The sequence below is a fragment of the Falco punctatus genome (genome assembly GCF_963210335.1).
Source record: "Falco punctatus genome assembly, chromosome: 1".
Classification (NCBI taxonomy): domain Eukaryota; kingdom Metazoa; phylum Chordata; class Aves; order Falconiformes; family Falconidae; genus Falco; species Falco punctatus.
In genome coordinates this window covers 3,934,869-3,950,308 of record NC_137580.1, presented here as the reverse complement: position 1 = coordinate 3,950,308, position 15,440 = coordinate 3,934,869, and positions in this window count along the sequence as shown.

Here is a 15,440-nt window from a genome sequence, read left to right as displayed (position 1 = left end):
AATTTGAACAGTTACAGAAAGGAAGGCTAAGACTCTGCGAGCACAGAGACATTAACCTTCCAGTGTTTTTTTCCACTGCAGTAGGCATCTACTAGGGTAAATAAGACAAAATATTCTGCTGTTCTGATTTAGTATAAGTTATTTTCTTGTCTTCTCTCTGTGCTATAAAGGAACAAAAGAAATCCATTTGTTTGCAGAAATGCATCTTGCAAGCCACCTTTAAAAAGTTTCTAAGTAGGAGGCCTTAGGCCTTTGGCAGACAGCTCTACCCTAGAGTGGGAAAAAGCAAGAAAACAGCCTCAGGAATCTTAATGCAAATATTGGCATGAGTTCATTGTAATTCAAGAGGATTCAGGAAAGCACTAAAAGGGCAGGGAGGTCTTATCTGAAAAAAAAAAAGAATCTATTATGAGGCTATAACATACTGAACTTTGTGTGTGTGTATATGTATGTATGCAACACATACACGTCTACATATATGCACATTTGTAATACAATATAGATATGTGCAAATATGTTTTGAAAATACTTGTCTTATTGAGAATGTAAGCACCTGTAAATCTAGATATCCCTGCTCCTTCAGTCAAACTATTCATGCCTTGGAGGAAAAGAAAAATTATAACTAATATTTTATTGGCTTGGGTTGTGGATAGGTACATTACAGAAATGGATGCTATTAAATCTTTATACCATACTGTACCAGTATGAATTTTGAATGTGCTACATATTTTGCAGGCACAAATAACTATTTTAGAAATGAAATAAGGAGCTTTCCTGAGACTCCAGGCAACGATGTCAGATCTCATTTGAATTACTGCTATTGAAAAATAATGGTTCTGTTTTTCATTATTGTTATACCAATATCCCTAATATCCTGCAATTTACCTGGTAGGAGCAGCACCTCCTGAAAATATAGAGCTGTTTCATGTGCCGTGGTATTTTTGTGTAGCTTCCCTGTGAATAGGCGTGATATTTCACATTAATTCCACTGGATGGCACTAAAGGAGACAAGATTGCATGGAAATAGCTCCAGAAGTTGGGTGTTAACTCCCAAAAAGTGAGAGCAGCTTACTTTTTGTTCCATTACTGAAATAGACAAATGTGGGCTCATTTTCCATCCTGGTGTAATGATTTGTCATCAAAAGCAACTCTTCAACACTCCTAACTGTAGTTCCAGGTTTTGACAGCAGCAGAATTAACAGTGGAGGCAGAGTCAAGGTTTCTGAATCTGAATACTCCTTCTCCCCTCTAAAGGTAAAGGCTAAAAGATGTGGCTTTGGCCCATTCTGGATTCTTATGTGAAGGTTTACAAAACAGCTGAAGAATTTTTGGTCCGTGTCCTCTATGACTATACTGTTGATACTGGCCACTTCTACATTATGAGCAAGTGCAAGTGTGTTAGCTTTTAAACTCATTTGAAAAAAAAAAATCAACTACATAGGGGTTCATTCAGAATTAAAAGCTTCCACCTGTTGAGGAAATGTATAGTGTTTCAGAGAACCTCCTGACTTGAAACTCCATCTGCTGTCCCCACACAAGGACCCCTGTTTTTCCCTGGGTAGGGACTTTGTGATCCTGCCTGGAAGGCACACAATTACTCTCTGTCAATCAGACCTGTAACCTGGGAGTCATCTTTGACTCCACTCTCTTTCTTGACCTGTTTATCTTGATGTATATGAATTTTGTTTCCTTTTCTTCTCTAAAGTCTCTTCTTATCTCTGTTCACATCACAGATACGCTTCTTTTGGCTTTTGTTATCGCTCATCCTGCTTATGACAGCTTTTTTTCCTATGCCTGACCTGACCTGTCAAAAAGGTCCCTTGAAACGCTATTCTTGCACTTATCTCCCTGGCCTATTTCTGTGGCTTCTTTTTGTACTTACCTCTTTAGTATATCTCCATAGATTTCCCTGTCTCTGCAAGCCCTCTAGCCCTCTGAGAGTGCAGTCTGACAATTTTTCTGGCAGCTGTGCTGGCCTAAGACAGTCTCTGCTCCCAGCCATTCGCTCCTGTCTCTTTGATATGCCCGCTAGTTTGCTGGCACAGTTGTTCAGTTCAGCTGTGTGGTAAACCAGATTAGGAACCTGATTTGGCTGAAAAGCAGTATGGGGGAGGGAGGAGAGGCACCTTTTTCAACCAGCTTATTTCTCCAAGCTAGTCTATCAGGCAGCACTTCTGTTGGTGCAGCTGAGGGGTTGGGTCTGGGGCAGAGACAAGTGGTGAGAGACGCGGGGATGCAGAACATCAACGGCTTATGCTTGTTTATGTGGTGCTGTTGCTAGTTCTTGAGTCGTGACCTGATTTTGACGATAGAGCTAAGCCAAGCTAAGAGCTAGCTGCTGCCAAAAGGGTAGTGCTGTTACCTCTTTCCTCACCCCTCGTCGTGGGTTGGTTCCTGGCCCTTCCCTTGTGCCAACACTGGTGTTTATCTCACCCAAGTGAGCCAGTTGCAGGAGCTAACTGGGCGCAGAAGCGTTCACCTCTAAGGGTTTGCCTGGCTGTTCTGCTGAGTGCCCATGGAGCTCACCCGCTCAGCAGCAGCCGAGTGCTCCGTCAGCTCTGCTGCATTCTCAATTGCACCACAACACTTCACAACTTCGCCTTTTCCTGTCATCTGCTCTCCTCTTCTCTCTCAGTCTCCATAACTACTCCATCTGCTTTTCTCATAATGTGTTAATGATGTCCTTTTGGTCACCCTCAACATATGGAATATTCTTCCTGAAGCTATTGCTGCATCCTTCAAATCTCTCAAGATTTTTTCTACCATGATATATAAACTGCCAGCTGATAACACCCGATTCAGTCGCTTGTAGGAATTTTGGATTTCTTTACTACACTTAAATGTGTCCATGTATTAGCTTGAAATGTGCATACTTTATCAGTTTATTTGAGAAGCTAAAAGGGATTAAACTGCCATAGAATCTTTTTTTTTTTTTTCTGGAGGGGAAACAAAAATTCCCAAAGCTATGCCCTGAAGGACACGCACATCCCTAAGGTCATATAGAAATACCAGAGGCTGATTTTCCATTCCTTCACACCTTGGATCATCATTCATGCTTGTGCTAATGGACATAGCATTGCTACTAAGCAGTTTACAGTAACATCTTACAGAATTGTAAATTAGTGCCCCAGAGACAAGATAGCAGAGAGTCAGCTCTTACATGAGCAGCTGAGCATAGAGACTTTGGGATTTCTTTTCACTTAGTTGTTTTCATTGTTTGGTTTCTTTTTAGGCACATGTAGAAGCGTATCCTAAACACATTTTATCCTAGTATTTGGGTATTCTAAGCATTGTTTTTTCCTATTCAGTTAAATAGGAAAATATATGGAAAAACAGCAGTGAATGAGGCTTCATGTTGCCTTGGAAGCGATAAAATAAAATCAACTGTGTTTGCTATTTAAAGAAAAAACATGACAGAGGGCACCTCTACACCATGCAATAGAGCACAGGATTTAACAAAGCACATACTCCTCGAATTACTTGCAGAATAGGAAGCAGCAACTGTAGACTTGCATGTGAATGCTGCTGCACCCAAAGTGCTTAACCCTGTTGGTAGGTGGTGCTAATTGGGTTGGAGGTGGTGCTAATTAGGTTAGATACAGCACTGTGGTCATGTAAACCCACAGTGCCTGTGATCCTGGCTCAGACCTGGCTAGAGGATTCCACACGTACTGCTGCATTAAGCCGTATGTGCGCATCTGGAGAGAGAAAGTGTTTGCCCGTGGCCTCTTCTTCATTACCCCTGTAAGGTTTGGCTGTGGTAACAAAATGGATTTGCCACATACAGGTGTCAGGTGTGGCTTTGTGCCAGGGGCTACCTCCCTCTTGGAAAAAACAGAAGATGCCCTTTTAAGTATGTATTTCAGGCTGTGAGTTGTTACTGTGGAATAATGGGCAGCCAATGTAGCTGCTTCTTGAAGCTTGTTTTACTTCTTAATTAAGACCATAAGCACTGAGGGGAGAAGGGGGTGGTAATCTTTTCAGCCACCGTAACTGTATAGAAATTGTGAATATACTGCAAGGTCACGGAGGCAGACAGCAGTATGGCAAAGAGCAACGCACAGTCTCCCCCAGTACATTTATCAGGAGACCCACCTTCCCCCTTCAGGGAGACAAAGCAATGTTTCAGGTTAGAGATAACAATCGTGACTACAGCATAAATCTGTGTGTAACTGGGTGGCAAGTATATTCCCAGAGTATCTGACTGCAGAATTGCTGTCTTTTCAAATAACTGATTAATATATCATAAACATAGGATTCTTTCAAAATAATTTGAAGATTCAAGTTGATGTTTGTATGAAGGTTGGTGCTTATTAGGGAGAAAAAAGGTAAACTGAAGAAGCAAACCAAAAACACTGTTCAAGAGGCAGTGTTCAGAATGACCTGTGGGGTGGAGAGTAGTGGAGCATCTCTCTTGTATTTTTTAAAGGAGCTCAAGCAGTCATTTGGGCAACTTCTGCCTGTTATTTAGTTTCCATTTGACAGACAGATGAGATAGAGGTTTTTATTAGAATGTAGTAGAACCATCAGTAATTAGCCCATGGCAAGTTAGTAAGGAACTATGCAGCATAATATATTTGGGCATAATGGATTGAGATTTGACACCTGTGAAATTATGAAAATTAATAGCTTCTTGATAGTGGAGTGGTTGTTCGTGGTGTTTTGTAAATTGTTTAATATCACAGGGAGTGATCTAGTTCCCTGAAGATTTGAGCAATCATTGTAAACTTTATAATGTCATCAACCTATTTTTTTTATCCAAGGTATGACAGTGATAGTGAGCACACGATAGCAGGAACATAGATGTTAAAAAATAATATTGCTAAGCAAAAGGCAGGCACAGAGTAAGTAGTCAAGAAAATGAAGTTGGGTATTTTTTAAAATTTTTTTAAATCCTTTTTGATGCAATTTTCAATTAGTTTTTTTTCCACTGTGTCTGCCAGGAAAATTTATGCATGCACAGCTAGATATCTCTGAGTTTTAAAGTCATGGCACTTAGCAAAAGGCTTTTAAAGAGAGACACACAAAACCCAATGTTATCCATGAAAATTACGTAAATATTTATAGGCACTATATGTTTGATTTCTGTGTTGGCTTTTTTTTTTTTATTAAAAAAAATCCATCTGCTGCTAGCAGATGATAAATATTTAGATCAAATTTGTGTCTGGGATACAAGGGCACTGTTTTTTCCAGAAGGGACATTATGAATTTGATACTGTAGGTCCAGCCTCAGTTCCCCAACTCAAACAGCATAGCAAGCACTCTGGGTGCATTCATAGAGTTGTATGAAAAACTTCCTGGCTGGAAGGCTATAAGCAACCTCAGTGATCGCTTTGACTAATCTCTTTCAGGAGTTTTCCTGAAGGCTGGACTGAAGTACAGCTCCTGGGAAAATACTTTGTTTTGCCTGAAAGACTACAAAGAATGGTGACTCTACCACCTCCCCTGGTAAGTTGTTTCAGTGTTTAGTTACCCCCACTTCTAAGAAATTGCACCTTATTTCAATCTTGAATTTGTCTAGCTCCGGTTTCCACCCATTAGATCTTGTTATGTTTCTGTCTGCAAGACTGAAAATCCCCCCCTACTACCAAGTGTCTTTTCCATATGTATATATGTATGCATAGTGACCCGGTCACCACTTGTCTCTGATAGATTTAATAGATTTCTTAAACCTTATACCCTAGATATTCTTTTTCAACCTCTGGGTCAATTTTGCTGCCCTCTTGTCTGAATTTTTTCTAGGGTTTACATATCGTCCTTGAATCATGTGCGCTGGTTTTTCTGATGCTGTGTGTAGAGCAAGTATCGTAATAGTTACTTCCTTTTTCTCATACAGCTGATAACCAGTTATACATTACAGCTGATATTTGCTGGATACATTGTATGTATTGGTAGATTAATAGATGCAGTCCCTAGAACTGTGGAGGTGTGATGCTTGCACTCTGAATGTATGTTCACATTACCTGATGTGTGCTGTGAATTAAAGGAACAATGCCTACTGGCCTTCTGCCATATTATGTCCCTTTTTTTACTTAGATGATCTATAAATCCCACTAATACATATTAACTGTAATCCTACATTTTCTAAATAAAGGGTGCTGCTGTATGGCTTTTAATTCCTGTAGTAGGGAATTCTAAAATCACAGAAGTGTTTGGGAAGGACATCTGGAAGCCATCTAGTCCAGCTCTGTGCTTGAAGCAGGCTATTGCCAACACTTACTCAGGAATGGATCTCCTTGGATCATCTGAAAATTTTGTCCGCAGCTCCTCCAACTCCTTATCTACTACACCTACCCACTTTTTCTTGTTCTGTCATCATGCAGGCAAATCTTGTTCAGCTCTAACATGAACTCAGTCAGGGAACACCTCCAGCTGAAAAAATGGTGCTTTTTTTTTTTTTTCCCCTCCAGACTTGTTGAGTTTAATTAGGCCCTTGATCCTGTCCTTCACAAGTCTGTATGACTATGGATGCTGGCACACAAGTGGTACAGGAGCAGATACGAGCATTCAAAAGGAACTGCTTACGCAGCACAGCTTTGCAATGGAACCACACAGCTCTAGCGGTTTGCCAGTGCAAAAAAGTGAGGTTGTTCTGCTTCCACCCCTCCTCCTTGGCCATGCATTTCCACTTTTCTGGTGGCCAGGGTGAGCGGAACGAGAGGAAAACAAACCTCACCATTAAAAAAAAAAAAAAAAAAAAAGAGTAGTTATTGAATGGTTTATTGAGTAGCAGTGCCAGTTGGGGCAGGCTTGGATGGCACTGCACCTGTCAGTGGCAGCTAGCCATTTGGTTGGCTTTGTTGCAATGAGAAATTTCATCTCTGGAGTGCAGTCCATAGCAGTTTATCCTTATCTAAGTCAGAGCTATCATGGTCCCTCCTGGTATTTTTGCAGCTGAGCAGTAGGTTGGTCCAGGGAGCTTTGCGGCCAAGAACTAAGCTTGCCAAAAAAAAAAAAAAGCTGCTCATTCTCAACTGGTTTCAGGGAACTGATGTGGCTGAAAATGAATTACTATTTTATACAGTGAATTTTCAGCCAAACTTGCGACCTGATCTGATGCAGTGTGCTGGTACATGTGGTGAGAAGAAGAAGGGAGAAAGGCTGGATCGTGAATTTGTGTCCTCAGACGCTAAGTGTCCATGATTTCACTTGTTCTTTTCCTCAAGCACATTATTGATGTGACTTTTTGTGTTCACAGTAGGTCTGAAGATTATTGTAAGATGTTGGAAGAGGCCTGTTGTGTACGGAGGCATGTGAAGTCAATGTTCTGTGGATCATTTTGGACTCCGTGATTATTTAATGACAGCTTGTGTTTGCAGGGACTGACTCGGTGACCCAGATGGTCTCTTCCAGTCTTATGTTTCTAGCAGTATCCTTCCTAAGAGCACCCTACTGTTAAAACTGTCGAGAACTAATTTTTCTTTATCCTGTACTTTACTTCAGCCATTTTCTAATTTCTTGCATTTGCTACTCTTCCATCCTTGGCTGCTGTACTTAACAGCAGAGAGAGAAAGAGCGCAAGAGAGAGAGGAGTGCTTTTGTTCTTAGCTGTGCTAGAGATTTTCCCCAAATGTAGCCATTAGAGACCAGCTGCAGACAAAGCAGCACAGGCATTTGATTTTTTTCAACAATACTACTTTTTGAGCTCCTGTCTGCAGTAATTAATTAGCATCATTGCTGAGCTGACTCCCTGTGGGAGCGCATGATCATGCCAAAAGCCAGGAAGGGAGCAGAAGCTCCCAAACCCCTGAGTAGGCTACTGCAGCAACTTTTGTCATCTATAGAATATTTCAAGAACATTTCAAGTGACGCTGGTGGAAAAGATTCACTTTCTCATCTGTGTGAGGGGCTTGCCCAGATTCAGTTAGGCTGCTGGCTAGGATCAGGCAAATCTACTTCCTGGGCAAGATTTCGTCAAAGGCTATATAAAACCTGAAGGGTTGCTCTCAGCTAGTGCATCTTCATTTTGCTGATGTGCAGACAGAATTATAGAATACTTGACAGACATCAGGGTACAAATCAATGACGATGTAAAGGACTGGGGCTGTTGTGCCAAAAGCTAGCCCAGAACCAAAAATCTGTCAGCTAAAAATCAAACCTAAGTCCAGTAGAGACACAACTGAATCCAAACAAGCCAAAATGAAAGTGCTGGCACAAAAGTAAACAACTTCCTTCAGGTGCAGAAAAACAGCAGACACTGAGAGTATTTACAAATCACTTTCATGAAATATTTTTTTGTAGGCTTGGGATGCCATGTAATATAGTTTAATCTCTTCTCTCATTCCCCATGCCTGTTTCAGAAAAGAACAAGAAATTTAATCCAAACAGAGGATTAAGAAATTTCAGTAACTGGACTACTGCCATTATCCAGACAATGGGCCAGCTTTTTAAATGCTTGTTCTTGATTGAATTGAAGTCAATGACTACAGCAGAGGGAGCAGAATTGGAATGCAGAAAAGAGGAAATGAAAAGTCTAGAAGAACTACACAATTATTTTACCTATTACGCCCTTCCAGCAATGCATCCCGTAAACAAAGCGGCTCTGAGAAAGGATCTCTCCTCACTGGAGAATAAGGTTAGGGGCAACTTTCAAGAGATGGACAGAGGAAAGAGAAATGAGATTTAATATAGATAAATGTAAGGTAATACACCTGGGAAGAAATCATAATTATTATATATACGAGATCAGGAGCTGCTGTTTAGAAAACAGTAATAGAGAAGAAGGCCTGGGAGCAGTGGTTTATAATTAGTTACTGCAGACAGGAACTCAAAAATCTAACACTGGGGTGAAAATCAAATAAGTTCGTGTTCTGGGCCAGCACCAGAGGTTTGTTTCTACAGAGAGTGCATTGGAGATCGTTTACACAAACAAGAGGAAGCTGGCAACAACACAAGCAAAATATTAAACGTACGGCTACCATGTTATTAATTTTATTTATAAGCTAGAGCCTTGACTGCTGATACCATAAGCACAAGCTTGTGGTTTTCTATTTGCTGAATACAGTAAAACAATAAAATAAATGATCTCAAGATGCAAACTCCAGAGTTTGTGGAAGAGTGCTTTCCCCTGTCCTCATATATAAATTCAAACTAGGGGCTTAAAAGCAGTTAGATTTAATCTAGCCAAGACTGAGGATACAAACTCCCTTTCTTAAAGAAAAATGCTACAGCTGAAAATGGCATAGAGAGAATTAAGACAATGTAACTATTCCATAATTTAGTAAGAGGGAATCTGCTGGTAAGAAATGAAGGCTAAATGTAGAGCTATGCTTTTATTTAGGTAAGAAGTGTTGCTCAGTAAATGCACTGAGATAATGAACAAAGATATCAAAACTGCATTCCACCAACGACCAAATGAATAATTACTATGCTGAGAAGACAGTGTCATGTGAAAGCTTGCCAGACAACCCAGACGGAGTGTCATAAAGAACTGTCTGATTGCAAGACCTGGTGGCTGTGTATTTAGAAGTTCATAGACTTGTAGATCAGAACAAAACACAAATTGATTCTAGTCCTAGAAAAGAGGGAAAACCCTAATAAGGCATAGGATGCAGAGTATTAAAGATTTACAGGCCTATTTCATCCCGACAGTGCTGTGAGCTAGTAGCACAGGGTAATCCTGTCTTTGATTCCTTACAGGCCGTGCTGGAAAGGTGGCATGTCTCCTCACTATAAGGCAACCTTGCGGTGGTATCATTTCTTCCGAGGCTGGATATAGCTTGGGCTCAAGCCACCAGGCTGTATGCAGGCACAGAGAGAGGCATTGGTTTTATGAGGGCAAATTTTCTCCTCCTGGGAAAAGGATGGAGAGCCCTATACCTCAAAAAGCATTTGTTTTGATCAAGTGCAAAACTGAGTAACTTTTTTAAAAGCAGCAAAAAATATGGCAAGAGTGTATAAAAACTTTCAAAACTGAAATTTCATCTTCCATCTGAGAAGGCAGATAAAGCTACATAATTAGTCAGGGAAGTGTCAGTCCCTTTCTCCCCACAGCCTATAGAGGATAAACTCCAGGATAAGCTTTTCAGAGACTGCAGAGCTTCAACTACAGAGGGTTTTAGTTTGTGAAAAGAGGTTTGGAGCACGCGATAATTAGCAGCTCACAGCTGACTCTTGCTAGCTGTCAGAGTATTCTTTGCTATCACTGCATGAAAGTACTCCTGTAGGTCTCCCGAGTCTCCCTAAATGTGTGCTGTAGACTTGATTTGTCCACATGGAACTTTTTAATACAGAATTTTGTCAGTGTACAACACTTAAAGGCTTACAGCAAATCCCTTTTCCCTGGCAGAACAACACCTGGACAGAATGAGAAAATAAAGGTCTTTTTCTTGGACAAAGTAGCAACTGCTTTACTGTTTATGCTATATCAGACCTTTACAATCCAAGGGAATTCAGTATGCTGGGAGAATCCACGGGTAGCCTGCTAATCCAAATCCACATCATCTTTGTATCCCCAAATCAGTGCTCAAGAGTTCTGGCAAGAAACAGGCCTTTTCTTAAGGCTCGTCCTTCATCTCTGCTTGCTCAGTTTTTAAGTCCCAATGGGAAAACTGTGGAGACACTGGGAGAAAGACGGTAACTATAAACCAATGGCTTTAAACTTAAGTGAGGTTCACCTTTGTTTTAAGAAAGCATACACCAAGAACTGTCCAGTTTTTACCCGCAGTTCAGTGTGTGCTGAAGTGTTTTAGGACTAACGTGGTTTCTGAGTTCGTCTTCATTACTGCTGCTTTCCAGACTGCAGTCTCAGATTTGTATGAATTTCTTATTAAATATTTCTAACCTTTAATTACAGGACACTTAATGGTAGGATGCAATTGTGCTGGCTCTTGTCTCATACAAGCCAGCTGTTTAAATTGTTAATCTGTGGGCTCTAGTCTGTTTTCTACAGTTGATTTCTGTCCTGTTACTCCTTTTATCTTTTTCAGCTATGCCCTGCTTACCTTCTCAGCTCCCATGGCCTTCTGCCTCCCTCCTCCCCAGAACAACCTGCTGGGAGCTACGTGCATAACATATATGCACTTAACAACACTTCCATTGTCTTTCAGTCAAATTGCAAAGGTCATTTTCTTGGCTTATTGTCCCAGTCCTGTCACTCCTCTTTTTTTGCACAATGCCATTGGCTCTCTTTTCTTCACTGTGTGAAATACAAATTACTTCTCTTCCCTTTACTTTTCAAGCCCTATGTCTCTACACCACCGGGAAGTAGTCCCTCATTGCCATTAGATAAATAATGGCAGTCTTTTAACACATTCTTGTACATTCACTTTCATACTTTCACCCATGCTGCTGATTATGTATAGCAGGAAATCTGTGTAAATACCCCTAAGCCTGTCTTCCTCTGCTTTTCCATGTGTCTCATCTCAGCCTCAAGGTTTGTCAGAGTCCAAGCATAGCTACGTAACTGTTTTGCTAAATATAATTTTTCATATGAACTAGTATCACATCTTCTTTCTGCTCATCTTCTTTCTATAAACCTAGTAGTAAATAATAGGCACTTTAAATTCAAAACAGCCTCTTTGTTTTATGTCTGTACAATACGAGCTACAATGAGGGTAGGTTTAGGTATAGTTTCAAGAGCAGTATTAATACTAAAAACAAAGTAAACCAGATTGTCTTGTTTATAAGTCTGTAACAAACTTCCAGGGAGTAGCTCCAATGGAGGATGTTCGATTTGCCATACCAAAGTTGCTTTAATCTGTTGATTCCAGGAACAAATTTGCTATAGGGACTAAGAGGGAAAAAGGGGACAGGGACTGTGCCTTTTGTGGTGACTGATACTGGCTTAGTAGTACCAGACTGCACCCTGAGGGGCTGTAGTCACCCTATTTGTCTCAGTAAGATCCATGCTGAGGATGGTGTGATGGGGGCACGCTGGTGTTTTTTACAGGTCCCTTACCAGCATCACAATCAAATTCACCACAATGCTGACAGGACAAACATCTGCCCACATCTGTTTAGAATTTTGGTTTTGGAATGGGGCTACATGTGGTTCTACACAGTTTTGTTGAATGGAGAGCTAATATGAAAGGGCTTCCCCACCCCCCACCCCTGATTCTGTTCCTTCTGGAAAAGCTGTTATTTTATCATCTCATGTAGGTAAAGTCAATATTCTGTTTTAAGGTATACCTTCTAAACAGCAGTTGGAAGTGATGAGACTGGAGCAGAATTTAGGCTACTAATAAAGCCATGCAATTTAAGATTCTTAGAGACTTAAGACATTCCTGAGAGGTGGACAGAAAGCTAGAGAAATAGTGTGATTTACAAGCTTTCAATATTTAGCAGCTACAATATCACATTTTCATTCATGACCATAAAGTGCCTGGTTTATTCAGGAAAAATGGTTCTTGTCGAACAACTTAGATACTGTTCTCTGGCAAGATTACAAGTATATTTGACAAAGATGACTCTATTGACATAACACACTAGACTTTATGTAGGGCATTTGTTTTATTCTGTATGGCAGCCTGTGTAAAATTGATATGTGAGAAGCAAACAAATTAAACCTGTTTTTCTATATTGTTGTTTGCTATGTCACAGCTGCCCACAATAAGCCTGCCTCCTTTCCATGTTTTCTGTGACTTTATTACCTCATAACGTCTCTAGTTTAAAAAGGTCTAGTCTTTGCATAATCTCTAATATCTTGAAGTATTCAGAACAGCAAATAATGGGTACAGGAACCAAAGCAGTTTGTCACTGATCTTATCCTTTCCTAGTTACACCCCAAAACTGTTAAGGTAGACAGGTCTTCTTAGTTTTATAAAATAAGTGTTATCAGATTCCTACTTGAATCATACATTTGTATATGAATAAAACACATGAATCAGTGATGCAACCATGGAATAAAGCTCATGAACTGCATATTTCAAATGAGCCCAGTGCAGGACATGACTCAATCCAGTTCACAGTGGATCTATTACCTTTACAAATATCCAGCTATTATTTGCACGCTGTTGGACTAGTCACAGGGGAGTCTATGGATTGAATAGTGAAGGGGCAAAAACCACTCTTGCAGTCCTCAGTAGGACTGGAGCCCGGTAGTGTGAACACACGTGCCAATGGAGAGCAGAGGGCTGCAGGTCCCTCTGGGATGGCAATCGGTCCCTGATGCCATTCACTGACGTTAAGTTATACAAAGTTTAATCTCAGTGATTTCAGTACAATTTCCAGTGCAAATCTCAGTAGATTTCTTACTAATTTCTCCATGCAGGCAATGAAACACAAAACTTTTTTTTTTTTTTTTTTTTCTAGCACTCAGGAACAGAGAGCACTGATTATAAAATGTCTCTTTAATTGTCTAGTAGTTTGGCTAATTAAGGTGACAGGCCATGAAGTTTTAGAACATTTGTGCTTTTAAAAGGTGGATTATACACCCAGTAAACTCTGCTAGATATTTGACTCTTTAGTATTCAGAAAGACTTGATTCCCAAGCTGCAAAACCTATTAATCATCGGGATGTTAAGTATTGATTCTAGCAGGTACATAGTAAAAAGGCCTTTGACTTAAGTCATTCAAATAATGCACACACCGTATGAATAAACCATACACAGACAAACCCTGTCTGACCACAGCTAAGGAAGGCTCCCTCCTCTAAGTGAAAAACTCCCAAAGGCTATACATTTATGTCTTTTTAGCCATGAATGTGTAGAGAGCTGGGGCTCTGAATATTTGTCTAGTGTGTGTAGGAAAGAGAAAAATTGTTTTGTATTAAATCAGTTCAATTGTCAGCAGTCAAAACATTTCATTTTCTTCAAAAATATATTTTGATTGAGACAATGCTGAGACAGGCATATCTGACTATTAAACTAAGAATTGTGTAATTTGCTATGAGAGACAAAATTAAATACATTTTTTAGAGGCTTGTAATCATCTGATATGTTCTAAAGTAACAAAGTGCAACCTGTATTGTGCTTAAGAAAGTTTCTTGGGATTATGAACATGGCTGTAACCAGCGACTAGTGTTATCAACAGAGATGTTAAGTGAAGGATTTACTTTGATAGACTTGGAAAACAAACTCTTTTAGTATTTCAGCCCATAAATCCTGAAGAGAAAGACGCTTTTCTTTTAGGTCACTGACAAACTAAAGAGAATCTTTGTTTGCCGAGCTCCACAGAGTTAATACTGTACTGGTTAATGATTTCACCATGGTAATTACTTTCTAGGGTCTGTCAATCAGGCAATTTTAATGTATTCAGCATGGGATGGATTATTTTTGTGCAATACTGCTATTTTACCTGGTTTCATGCTCTTTGTCTATCTGTCTGTCCATAACAAGTGTTGAATCTATGGACCAATTTCTGCCAAGTTTCAGAAGATTGTTTTTAAATATCAAAACCAGTTGGAATCATGCAAGTTTTGTTTACTTTGACAGGTGGGTAGAGAGAAACTTACACCAGGGCTCCCATGGTAATAAGGTTTTGGAAGAAGGTCAGCTGTTACCATTTCCTTAAGGTATGCTAGATGACCAGTTGGTATATGGCAAACTCAGAAATTGTACATCATGTGCTACCTCTTGGCAAGCTCGCAGGTAGGGGATGAGGTGGACTAAAGAGTACATGCAAGTGATAGTTGTGTATTTTTAAAGGTACACATCCACCATTAACTTAATTTTCTCCTGCCCTGCACTAAATTAGCAGTTCATGAGCTTTATACTATCGTTGGATTACTGATTCATACATGCTTTGTTCAAGCAGGCATCTAATAATACCTCTTTTATGAAACAGAGAGAAGGCAGGTCTAACCTTCTAGTTTTGGGGTGTAAGTAGAAAGGGACAGATCCTTGGCAAACTGCTTTGGTTCACATGCATATTATTTTGCTTCATGAATATCGCAAGACATTAGAGATTATGCAAAGATTGGACTTTTTTAAACATGAGTTCATTGAGTATGCTTGCCAGTGTTTGTAAAGGACTCTGGCACCCAGTTGGAGTGCTGACATTGGTTTCAATTAGTGTGTGATGAGTCCCTTTGTCGTTGAAAGCATCGTGTTTAATAGTATAAATAGACAGAGCAACTGGCTAATAAAATGTAAAGTGAAATGAAATCGGTTTTAATATGTTTATAGGAGCTGGGTCATGACTTTTTTCAGCACAACAGTTGGAATCACAGCTTGGAGAAACTCGAGAACATCTGTTATTTCTGTTGAAAAATACAAGTACATTGAGTAGCTCGCACCTTTGAAATTCCTTTGTGGGGGTGGAAGACAACTCCTCTCCAACACAAAGCTGATTTACTCAGGATTTGGAGAACATTTGACTGGTTCATCCTTTAGGTCTGTCATAATTCAGACACAAATGTTCTTTGGAGGAAAGCTCTGAAAAACTTTTTTCCTGTGTGACTAATCAGTGAGGTTAGTTGATTCCAGAAGGAAAGGCTAAAATGTCTTACAAATTTGCAATACATAGTAGTTAATTTTGCATATAAACTTGTTTAGTTTGTA